At 31.9% G+C, this 12856-nt stretch overlaps 1 protein-coding gene and 1 long non-coding RNA gene across 4 annotated transcripts in view; one reads left to right on the top strand and one right to left on the bottom strand.

Annotated features, from left to right (window-relative positions):
- Positions 1 to 12856, top strand: part of LOC136979447 (uncharacterized) — a 218886-nt gene that overhangs the window by 4496 nt on the left and 201534 nt on the right. The window lies entirely within an intron of this gene.
- The window catches only part of LOC136979225 (calpain-5-like), a 53388-nt gene continuing 53331 nt past the window's right edge, over positions 12800 to 12856 (bottom strand). For all 3 annotated transcript variants that reach the window (XM_067275173.1, XM_067275182.1, XM_067275177.1), the window contains exon 14: positions 12800 to 12844. The gene's annotated coding sequence lies outside the window, so the exon portion shown is untranslated. The remainder of the gene's footprint in view (positions 12845 to 12856) is intronic.

Here is a 12856-nt window from a genome sequence, read left to right as displayed (position 1 = left end):
TCTCTGGTAAATAATTTATGATATTTTTAAATAGGCATTAATCATGTATGCCTAATGTTTCAATCAAGAAGGATTAAATATATCTGTAAGCATACATTGCCTTATTATACAGTTTTGCGTAGAACTGTAGCCAACAATAGCAATCATTTTTAGGAAAACGAAGATATTAATTAATCTTCGTTAAGTTTATGCGTAATATTCCTGAAAACGATTGCTAAGATACACGGAAAACTAAATCGTCTTCACACTTTCGTCATGTCCAATTCCAGGAACAACCGGTCTTCCTTTACAGAGACGATCTTTTCCCGTGTATTTTTAATGTGTAAAATACGTCTGCCATTTTAATGGAAATTAATGGAGATAACTTTAATAGAGAACATTTGTGTTTACTATTGTTTACAAACTAAATCTGAGTCATTCTCCAATAATTTGTTTGGAATCGACTCGCTCATATTTAGGGAGACTTCTGTTTTGCATTTGTTATATTTCTTTTAATGCTAATTATTTGTTTTTACCTAGCAACGCAAGGCAAGATATTTAATGTCGCTTGTCTAAATCTACCATGCGTTCTGCGTTGGTAATGAATTATAGTTGTTTACCTAACAATTAGAATGTATGTGAAACGTCGATATACATGCACGAATCAATTATAGTCTTGGTTACTGTATAAACGATTAATTTAAATTCCAATTATATTGATCCACAATACGAACACTTAAATAATGTGTGTGCAAATTTAAAAATAAATCAATTAGTTATCCTTGATCTGAATGAAATTCTAAATATGTCTGTTTATTTATCTTGGTAGAAATAGTTATTTGAATATTTCATTCCAAGTTTTATTAATTAGATAAAAGTTTAGACAATAAATAGCAAATTTTCGTGGCATCAGTTAAGTTATTTGAATGTTAAATGTGAAAATTCGACGTCGATTCGTTGGTTACTCTTGACTTATATCGATATTCCAGTCCAGATGTTATTGATTTCATAAATATTCTAAAAGATAAAGAAAATAAAACCGATGCCATGACAACATTTAAGTATTGAACTGATATCTTCTAAACACTCGATACTTACTTTGTACTTACGAAATCACATTATCTTACGTAGACTAATAATAATAATAATAATAATAATAATAATAACTTTATTGTAATAAAGGCAAGCCTTTTACAGTACAAATTCTTTTAAAAGTCGACCATTTAAAATATAGTTGTAATTCATTCGTTTTAATAATTGCAATCCTAATATATTATGTTTATTATCTTTTTATTGACGATTACTCTATATTAGGGCATTTGGTCCTCTATATTTATTATCTGGTATCTACAATTCTAGAATTAAAGTCCCCTATAACTAGTATATTTGGGGATAAATGTTTCCAATTTTCAAGCTGTTTAAACACTACTTAGACTAATTATTCAATTTCATGTGTAGGGCTACATATTTACGTGGAATGAAGTGATCGTAAAAATAATAATTATTATTTATTTAAACCAAATACTAATTAAATATAATACGAAATTTTATCTGAAATTCTCGAAAATTTGGGTAAAATCGCTCAATTAATGATTATTATTTTAAGTAGTAAAATTAGGCTTATCTTTGATTGGTCCTTTTATCGTGTACAGTAATTGGTTTTTATTCTAGTTTTAAAAATGCCATATTTTAATGCTTTTTTAATTCATTGTGGTTCTATAGTTTGTGTGATAAACTTCTAAACTTGTTTTCGTTTAATTTCGTTAATGAAAATGATGATATTCAACGTGATTTCCAACCCATATGTTATCTCTACTTTACTATCACAACTAATACGAATGTAAGTACGCTGATTTACGGGAGGAAAAATTCTTACTCCCTCGTCAGGGATGGCCCGGACTCTCGCGTATATGGGTTGTGATTTTAGGAGGCAACGAATACAAGTGCTCTCACAAAACCGTTTATTTGGTTAAATGAGCTTACATTGAATGTTTAAAGAGATCTAAGATAGGAAACATCACAAAGTTCTTTCGTCGGTGAGGATGTACAGTACGGCCGGGCCAACAACGCTTGATCGAAGGTCCGAATTCGGTTGATCTCTGGGCTCCTTGTAGAAGACGGCGACACAGGGAATGTTCACAAAAAAAGTCCGACCTTCTACATAGAGTTTTTATACCCCTTTTCCTCCCTTATCTTCTTTCCATTGTTTGGGCTTCCCCTTCCCAGCTCCTTGATTAGTCTCTCACCTGTCTCCAGGTGGAATTTGAAACCAGTTCGGGTCGCGAGAAAAGTCTGCCCGGGATGGTTTATCCGACACCATCCTTTCTACTTTGACCGAAATTACCGATAACTAAGACCCGCGCTCATATTTTCTCTTGTCATTTTCTTTTTATTGCGTTTTAAAATTATAAATAATTCCCTTTTTTTTCTATTTCTTTTGTTCATAAATTTCTTCTCCTTTTCTCTATTGTACATGAGCGATGATGTCAAAGTCCGGTGTCGCTGGCTCGACAACTGGCAGAATTAGTTGTTTGTTTTCCCATCGCGTCTATAATTTACTAGCAGATAAGCCCGACGTTGCTCGGGCAAAAAGTAACGATAGCGAAGATTAAAATTATTACATTATAGCCAATCTTACCCGTTTTCACAGAATACAAGAATTAGGCCCCGTTTCCAAACTAATTAGAGAATTTTTAGATGGGTCTAAAAATATGATCGATTTCCCGCAAAAAACCGCATCTGCGCCTGTAAATTTTGCACGCCGCTTTCTCTTAACACTTCCATTGTTAAGGAATAAACTTCTTTCATCCCCACGTGGTACTCTACTAAAACGCAGTTAAAAACAAAAGATTGCATCTAAAATAGTACAGTAGAAGCAGAGTTCTTCAGGATAAGCTATAATCCTCTCCCTCTCCCCCGTGGGGGAATTTCGAAAAATCCCTTCTAAACGTTCTCGTGACGTGCCCTGTGTACCAAATTTCAACTTTCAACTCCTAACTGTTTGGGCTCTGCGCTGGGTCCAGAACATTTGAGTGTTCTGGAATGTTCCACAATGATCTGGGATGTTCCCAAACGTTCCAGAACATCCCGGAACACTCTGGAATGTTGTGGAATGCTCTCGAATGTTCTGGACTGTTCTAGAAATTTCTAGAGGGCGAAACTTCCAGCCCTTATATCTTCAACAGCACGCCCTTCAGGTAAAAACGGAAACCTTCTTCATGGATGGGGGATAGAGGCAGGGCCGGATTATCGAATAGGCAAAGTAGGCAAATGTCTAGGGCCCGTAATTCGGAGGGGCCCGGCTTCAGTGCAGAAGATTTCTCTGTTTCAAAACGAGTTAAAAATTATGTAAGAAATTCGATAGGAGAGAAAAGGCTGTATTTAACAATTCCTACTAAGCTCCGCTCGACTAGCCATTGTCTAAAAAAAAAGGTCAACAGTCCAGTGGCGTGCCGTCATTGGAAGCGATGGAAGCGCCGATTCCACCTTCCAATGACCTTCCCTTGTATTTTATAAAATATAAATTTTCATATTTTAACGTACTTTGAATTAATTAAAATTAATATTTTATTATAACTGCATTATGTATCTTTTACAAATTTCTATACTACATGTGAAAAAAAACGATAAGATTGATATTGTATATTCGAATAATTCGGTGGCGGAAGGAATGTCGAAACCGGGTCAGTCTCCAATCAGCCAGATTATATAGGCATTAGCACATGCGGTTTACAGTGCACCAACCTCACCCGGTTTAGCTGGTAGAAGCGACACACTCGTAAAGAGTACAGCTTTATATCCCGGAGCGGTTGTGGGCTGTTAGCCACCTGCCTGTCAACTTCCAAGCAGCCAGATTATAGGCATTGGCGCATGCGCTTTACAGAGCACAAACGTCACGGTTTAGCTGGTAGAAGCGACACACGCGTAAAGAGTACGCGACTTTATATCCCGGAGCGGTTGTGGGCTGTTAGCCGCCTGCTAGATATTCGGCCACCCTTCGCCCGATTATGTGAATCATGAGCAGACTAGATCAATGGCGGGCAACCCGCGGGCCAGCTACAGCTGGCGAAAAGTTTCTATCCGGCCCGCGAGATCTTTAATAGATTATTAAATTGGAAAAATAACTATTAATTAGTTATTTTTCCAATTCTTTGTAATTTTCGAAAACGATAAGAGAAATAAATGTAGTAATTAACTTTTTATTTATTTATTTCATATTTGCAGACTAAAAAAATTACGAGTCACAAGAAGGCGTCAATTAACTACTACGGCGCGAAAAAAAACGTAAAATTTATTCTGGCCCATGTTATAAAAAGGGTTGCCCACTCTAGACTAGATTTATAACTTAACCCAACCGATAGGAGTTTACTGGCACGTTTTTATGATAGTTCTGTATAGTTGACAGGAGTTTAAAAAAACTCCATTAAAATATTTGATATATTTATTCCGCGTTTATTCCGCTCTCCCATCTTATATTACTTACGGATTTCGATGTTAAACCGGTGATATTACGATTTAGTATGTCCCATCTGTAAGGGGATGCAGAAAAAACGTGTACAATTCTAGTACAGTGTTAAAAATTAACTGTTACTTTGGCAGCATCATTTACAACCAAATTTAATGAATGAGACGTACAGTACATACAATGGTACAAAAAAAAAAGCTTTAGAATTTATTTTCCTTAAATTTACGATTTATATATCCGTTGTCATAAAAATTTGTCTTTCCACTGTTTTCCCAAGACTACAGATATTCAGGTACAAAGTAACTGGTTTCGACTTATTTCTACTTAAGAAGTGACTAAATAATTAAGAGATTAGGGAATGGGGACATAAATAAAACCCTGTTGAAAGAGCCAGAATTTTACTTCAACAAAAGCTTAACAGAACCAATCACTCGCTCAGTACAGTGGGAAACTGATTTCCGTGTACACCTGGTATTAAAACGAATTAGTTAGAAAACGAATGACTATTAAGTTTAACATAGTTAGATTTTTACAGCTACGGTGAGAAACGTTTAAAATTTACAACAGCCCTGTGGCGTCCTTTGAGATATACTAGTGATGCGACAAAAGAGGCATTTGACATTGACCGGTATCGGCATCCTCGGGATTTGGCACGCACACACTCACTACACACCTACCTGGACCGTCACTAGTTCCATCCATTAGCTACTCGTATCAAGATATTTGACTAAATGGATTGTTTTAAGATTTAAAAAGTAAAGACTATTTTATGTTATTTTTATGTACGTTTCTTTACAAAGCTATATTTTAATTATAATTTTCTTTAAAAGTATATTAATACAATCGAACAATACATTGTACCAGGTATGTATATCCACCGCACATTTTATTTCACCGAGTAAGTTTTTATAATTTATTTTTAATTTTAGCCCTTATATCGTGGCTAGCGATTCAGAATGTAATTGTGATATTAAAAATACATTTAGAGAAGTCTACAGTTTTTACTGGCTTATCGAACAAATGAATACGAATGGACCCTAGACCAGTGATTCTTAACAGGGGGCCACGGCCCCTGGGGGTCCATAAGAAGTTTGCCGGGGCCGCCAAATTATGCAAAATTTCCTTCAGAATATAATAAAAAGAAAATTGATGTATAATCCGAATATCGTATTGAAAAGTGAAATAAGAAAGATAAAGTTTTCCTATTTAGTTTTTATTTATTTATTTTGTATTTCTTCCTACATACAACTTTGTTAGTACAGAAGAAATAACGTACTGTAAATATGCTACTTACACCGCAGTATTTACTTCTTTTATTCCAAAGCAATTTTAAGAAACTATTAATGCTTGGAATTTTAAAAATAATTAGGAAAAATAGTAGGCTTTGAAAATTTAAATATTTTTGCAAAAGTTATGCAAAATCCTTACCACAAGTGGGCGTTTTAGTTTTAGTTTAGTTTTAGCATCGACATTGGATCGATTTATCGACATGTTTCTTATTTTATTTTCTGTTAAAAATTAATGAGTTTTCATGTTTAATTGTGAAGTTTGAATGTTATTTAAATAGATAATGAAATAATAAAGTTATGATTTACATTTATTATATAAAAAATAAAGCAATAATAAAAAAATCAATTTATTATAGATAAATTATCAAATTATCAAATATAAATTATTATTAAAAAATGGGGGTCACAAAAAATTATGAAATATTTGGTGGGCGGCGAGTATAAAAAGGTTAAGAACCACCCCTAGACCATCACTGAACGGCCGGATGGCCGAGCGGTAAAGGTGGCAGCCTACCGCTCTGGGGGACCAGGGATCGAATCCGAGCGGGTCGAATAATCCCCAGGAATTTTTCGGGGGGTGGTCCGTTCGGATATGTCGGGCCCCGTCCCTCACCACCCGGTCGCCCCATTGTGGGCCTGGCCGAACCCATAATGGGCCTACTATAAGAGGCCCTCTTAGTGCCCACAGGGCGGAAAGAGTTAAAAAAAAAAAAAAAAAAAAAAAAAAGAAAGACCATCACTGACGCGCAATTAACTGATTGCCCCTGGAAGTCGGCTTCTTACAGAAACACAGCTTCCCTGTCATCAAATGTCACGGCACGCCACTGCAACAGTCAGTCACCCGTGCGTCAGAAGTAATGTACGTCACGAGATCTCTCACCATCTAGAAATATTCCTAGGGCCGCCTCTCGTGGTAGTACTAATGTATGGTTATGATTTATTTTCTAAATCTAAACTTAAACGTCGTGACATCGCATATTCGATATAGCGTTCAAGTTGCTCGAGTGCGAAGATATTACAATTCAATAGTGTTTTATAAAAGAGTTAAAAGGGTAACACTACGGTGTAACTTGGGGTGACACCACGATATCCGCACCGGGTGTCACCCATGCTAGCTACGCTAATGTCACATTATATAAGATTTATTTAGAAGCAACTTATTTAAATGGGGCCCCAATTTAAATTTTGTCTACGGCCCGCTAGAGGCTTAATCCGGCGCTGGATAGAGGGCTACCACACCACATAACTCCCTTGATCGTACAGGGACTCGTTTTTGAGTTTTAGCGGCACGCACATTGTACACTTACTTTTATAATATATATTGATTAGAATTTATTTTAAATCTTTTTAAGTTTAAACTATTTCCGGGGCCTCACACAAATAACTGATTAGCCTAATTACTGTATAATATTTCTTAGGATTGTTAAAAAAAGAGATAAATTGTTTTGGTTACTGAACCAAATAAATCATTTAAAAAAACAATAAACTCAAATGTTCAGTAGTGGGCCTATCTCTTTAATGAAATATTGACTACATGAAAATAATATGTAAAATAATTTGCTTTTTTTATTTTAGTCTCTATTGTTTTAACTCTTTTCGTCATGCGAGCACTAAACAGAGCCCTTTTTCATATCCCTTACGGGTTTGGTAAGTGCACAATAAGTACAGCCAGAGTCGATAGATATACTGGTCCTTTCGCTGCCAACTAATATTCTGATTTAATACATATTTCTGCCACTTCGAGCGCTTCGATCGCGCATAGTCCTAAGTTTGGCTGGAGCATAGGGAGAGTCAGCTGTAAACATTCGAAATTCTTTTAATATATGAAATTTTCTCGTTTTTAACTCAGATATTTCTTTTGTCTTTTTTAAAGGACTGTTTATAAATACTATTTTAATCCGGTTTTGAACATCATTTATTCGTAAATGTCGTTAATATTTATACTTCTATTAACTGTCACTTTTACGATTTTAGACTTTAGACTTTAAATTAATTACACTGTTTGTTTTTTGCTTACAATTTGTGTTCATTTTTAAATATTTTTGGGAGTTTTTGTTAAGAGCAAGAAAACGTAGTCAAAAAATTTATAGTTAAGCCTGTATATACATTATTAATATGGGATGTCTTCGGGATTCCCGAGAACTCTCTGCATGAGGAAGAAAAGGGAATAATGAGAATTATATAATCTAATTATGGATGTATAGAAATGTTAAACCATGTGTTAGGATAGGATAGATTTAAAGTGTTACAAAAAAAGAGATTTAGGATGGCTTTGGAGTTTAAGACCATATCTTTTTTCTTATTTATTAATATTAGGTGAATTGTTGTATTTTTCAGTGAAAAAAGAGCTATGATATATGTTGTTGACAATTTATATTGTGTTTATTAATGAGATAGAGAGAGATTGAAGTTGAGCCAAAAAAGTTAGAAACAGATTAGAGAAGGGGATTAAAAGTCGGTAGATTTAGTTCTTAAATTTCAAATATAGGCTGTTAGAGGAAAAAGAAGAAATTCGAACTATTTAGACAACATATTTAGACAATAATTTACAGATGATTAGAAGACGGTGAGTTAGAGGTTGACAAATAAAATAGGTAAATGTAAGATGGCAAGAGTTCAGACAGTATTATCAGATAGAGATGGAGATGGAGGCTAAAAGAAAGACATGTTAGTGATATTTTAATCCTATATAAATAAAGGACAGGTGTAGTAAACAATCAGTAAATCTTCATTCATATTTTACTTTTGATAGTGAAGATTATTATATAAATTACCAAACTATGTAGAGTCAATGTGTCTTAAGAAATGTAATTTCTGGTGTCAAAAATACAGAACTATTCCATCCCAAATACTATTTCTCACTATACTAAATCAAGTAAAATTGTATAGCACACTTTATGTAGTGTTAAAGTTAATAAACTATTTTAAAAATAGTTAGTCATAGAAATTTAATCCAGATAAAGGCAATTTAAATGTATCAGAGGATAAGTTATGGTTTTCCTAATTGTCATACATATGTAATAAAACAAAACAGTAAAATGCAAATTTATTTACTTATTTTACCATTACTTATTTATTAAACAGATATATTATACAAGAACATTATGTACAAAACTTTCATTCACAATATGTAGCAATACAGTAGTCACCACTGAACTTAGACCAGGCTGCAGTTAACATGCCATCCAATAGATAAGTTTTAAAAAAAGTAGCTTTGATTCATTGCATGAATGTTTTACATAATTTAAAACAAATATACAGTAATTAATCTTTATTTTTGCTAAATATCAACTTGATATCTTGCAAGTTTAACAAAATTGAGCCAGTGAAACTTGAGTCACAGGCATCAAGAAAACACAGACCGCCGAAAATATATCATCTTATTGTTATCGTATCTTGTCTATCTTTGTGGTTAACTCTAATTTCGCGTAAACATCACAATAGCTTCGTGGCCAACAAAATTAACAGGTGCTATTATTGACCATATTCTTAAAAACAAGCCAAAAAGAATTAGGAATATAGAGAATTTCAAATCAGTGTATAAAGGACAATTACAAAGGACTTTCTTATGATCATTTTTACAGAAAGAAATCAAATAAAATTATGGAAAAGAAAGATTTGCTTCTTTCTGAAAATATTAGCCAAAGTGTTTACTGCTGCCCTTACAAACTCTTTTCAATATCAAAGTCTAAAATAATAAATGGTTTGCAAAATTGGAGATTAATTACAGTTATTTTATCGGACCACAAAGTTTCAAAAGAACACATATCTGCCATGTGTACTACGTATAATAGATTAAAAACACATTTAATCAAGTTTTTTTACAAAACAAATTATATAAAAAAGTAATATTTACAGATATTTTCAATTCAGGAATGTAAAAAAGAATCTTTGAAAGTGTAATTATACATCATCACAATTTTATCTTAGAGGAATCCAATTTGATTGTGGTTGAACTCAAATTTCTTTAAGTTGTCTCAGGAAACTAGAGAGACAAGATTTATATCCTAATAACTTACTAAGTAACAACAGCAATGTTGAGACGACGGGAAAGCAGGGATCCAAAAACAAGCAATGACTCTATTTCTTCATTCCATGTTTTCGTTGCCGGGGAGTTGAAGAAAACATGGATCGTTCGTCATTACATTGGGATGTATTGCTGAAGTTTCTCGAGTCGCAGAATTTGGAGGAAAAAAAACAATGTCAGTTTATTTTTAATCAAATGCAGAATCCACATGTTCAAGCTTATTTATTACTTTTTAAATTTATATTACCTACATTCAACGAGTTTAATGCCTTCTTCCAATTTGTAAAGTTTTTAATATTTCATCTTTACATAGAAGCTAATAATTTAATGAAACAAACACTTTCTAATTTTATCAAACCAAAAGTATTATCAGCTTATGATGATAATATTGAAACTCTTAATGTATATAATCCACATAATCTGTTGCTTTCGAAAAAATTAATGTTGGGGTAACCACAAGATCACTGATTGATGATTTAAGTAATACTGATAATGAATTATTTATTTTGAAATGTCTAAAGTTTTACCAAAATCGACATTTCACATACATTCTAATTGTTAGGTAAACAACTAACTCATTACCAATGCAGAACACACGGTAGATTTAGACAAGTGACATTATGTATCTTGCCTTTCATTGCTAAGTAAAAAGAAATAATTAGCATTAAAAGAAATATAACAAATGCAAAAAAGAAGTCTCCCTAAATATGAGCGAGTCGATTCCAAACAAATTATTGGAGAATGACTCAGATTTAGTTTGTAAATGATAGTAAACACAAATGTTCTCTATTAAAGTTATCTCCATTAATTTCCATTAAAATGGCAGGCGTATTTTACACATTAAAAATACACGGGAAAAGATCATCTCTGTAAAGGAAGACCGGTTGTTCCTGGAATTGGACATGACGAAAGTGTGAAGACGATTTAGTTTTCCGTGTATCTTAGCAATCGTTTTTAGGAATATTACGCATAAACTTAACGAAGATTAATTAATATCTTCGTTATTCCTAAAAATGATTGCTATTGTTGGCTAGAGTTCCACGCAAAACTGTATAATAAGGCAATGTATGTTTACAGATATATTTAATCCTTCTTGAGTGAAACATTAGGCATACATAATTAGTGCCTATTTAAAAATATCATAAATTATTTACCAGAGATTTAAAATTTTAGTTTAACAGTTTAATTATGTGTAAATAGTTTGCAATTATTTTAATTTTGAATGCAACTTTTATTTTCGAAAAACTAAACTATTCACTCAAGAGATATGGTGATTAGACATTACCATAAAATAGAAATAAGGAAATTATGAGGTTAAATTACTTAGAAGTCAATTTTGAAATATGGAGTTGGAACAATACATTTGCCATCCGTATCAATGAAAATGGTAAACCAAATTTATTCTCTATACCATGATACTATATTTCCATTAGAACATTATAGTGTACTTATTTCAAAATTATATATATAAAAATAATCTTTCTTATATTATTAGTGTTTTGTATATTTTAACATTTATATCCTTCAGTGCATGAAAAATTAAATTTTATATCTACAGTGTTTATATTAATAAATCAAGTGTCCATATTATGGAGTTGGAACAATCTAGTTCTGAAATTAATACTGCAAATGGAATTTACAATGAAAAATCTGCACAGAGCTAATTTGCTGTGTTTAACTTTACAGCCTATGATGTCTATTTATTATTTTATTGTAAGCTTTTTGCAAAGTATCAATGGATGTTTTAATTTTTTGCAAAAGGTTAGCTAGATAGCAAGAAAACTAACTTGATCAGAGTTAGAACATGGAAATGGCATGTCAAATTCAAAACAATGGTCTAACTCTTCAATGCCATATCACATATTTCATGTGTGAATTGAACTACCAAAAAACATTACCTGAAGAAACATCAGTCAATAGGATAAACAAAAAATTGTTCATTGATTTGCTTAACATATACTAATTAATACCTGTTGAAACTCAAATCTCTGTACTGAGAAATTTATGAAAATGAGAAGAACAGGACTGTTCTAAAGGCAGTGATAAGAATGACAATTAGTAATCTTCTTTACGTACAGATTTTTTGGTATTACATTTAAATCATGAATAATGACAAAATATTCAAATAATACTTTTTATTAAAGAAATTATATTTTATTACATACAATAATTTGACATAACCAAAAAAAATTACAAAAGTATATCAATGTGATCATATATATAAATGTATTGTAAAACATCTTTCACCACTGTGTATTGATAAATGTATATAAGAAGTACCATTTACAACATTGCTATCACCCAAAAAGTACTTTTGGCCACTTACTATGACTAGTTCTGCATTTGTTGGTTAGACACATTCATTATTTTTTAATTTATAGTTGTTCATTTTTCATTGGAAAAGTTTGGCCTTCCTACATATAAAAATAAATTTGATGGAACAAAATCAGGCACTTCATCTTTCTTAAGGCACGGATCATAGGATGTTTACAAAATAAATACAATTTGACTAGATACAAGGAATTGAAAAGTAATAATTATATCAAATAGTCTTTTAGCATACATTAATTACAACATACAAATTGAAATTAACCACAAATGATCTGTGAATAGAAAATTCCTTAAAATTGAACAACAAAAATCATATTTTCACATAGAAAACTTATGAACGAATTGATATTTTGCACAAATTTTACAAATATAAAAACTTTCAAAAGTACATAAATCTTTATACAATATTTGTAATGAGCAATATTTGTGCATTTATAAATAACAAATAAAATTTGATAAGGTCTGTTTTTTAATTAACAATACTAAGTATCCATTATTAAAAAAAATATTAATTCATCAACAATAATTAAATAAAATGTAACATTTTTGTAAATATTCATAGTACATAATATCAAAAATGTATGATGTTTAAGAGTTGTGTGTATACATGAATAAAATATGTTTTGAACAATTACAAAAAAGCCTTTTTACAAAATAAAACATTTTTAAGATAAAAATAAAATTGTAGATTTATCATTTATTTTAAACACTTGTGCACTTATTGAAGACAAAGCTGTTAATTTCTTTTTCTATCTGAAAAAAGCA

The sequence above is a fragment of the Centruroides vittatus genome, unplaced genomic scaffold, assembly GCF_030686945.1.
Source record: "Centruroides vittatus isolate TY-2023 unplaced genomic scaffold, ASM3068694v2 contig_1154, whole genome shotgun sequence".
Taxonomy (NCBI): domain Eukaryota; kingdom Metazoa; phylum Arthropoda; class Arachnida; order Scorpiones; family Buthidae; genus Centruroides; species Centruroides vittatus.
The sequence above is the reverse complement of the archived record's forward strand: the minus strand, read 5'-3'. Positions and strand labels throughout refer to the sequence as shown.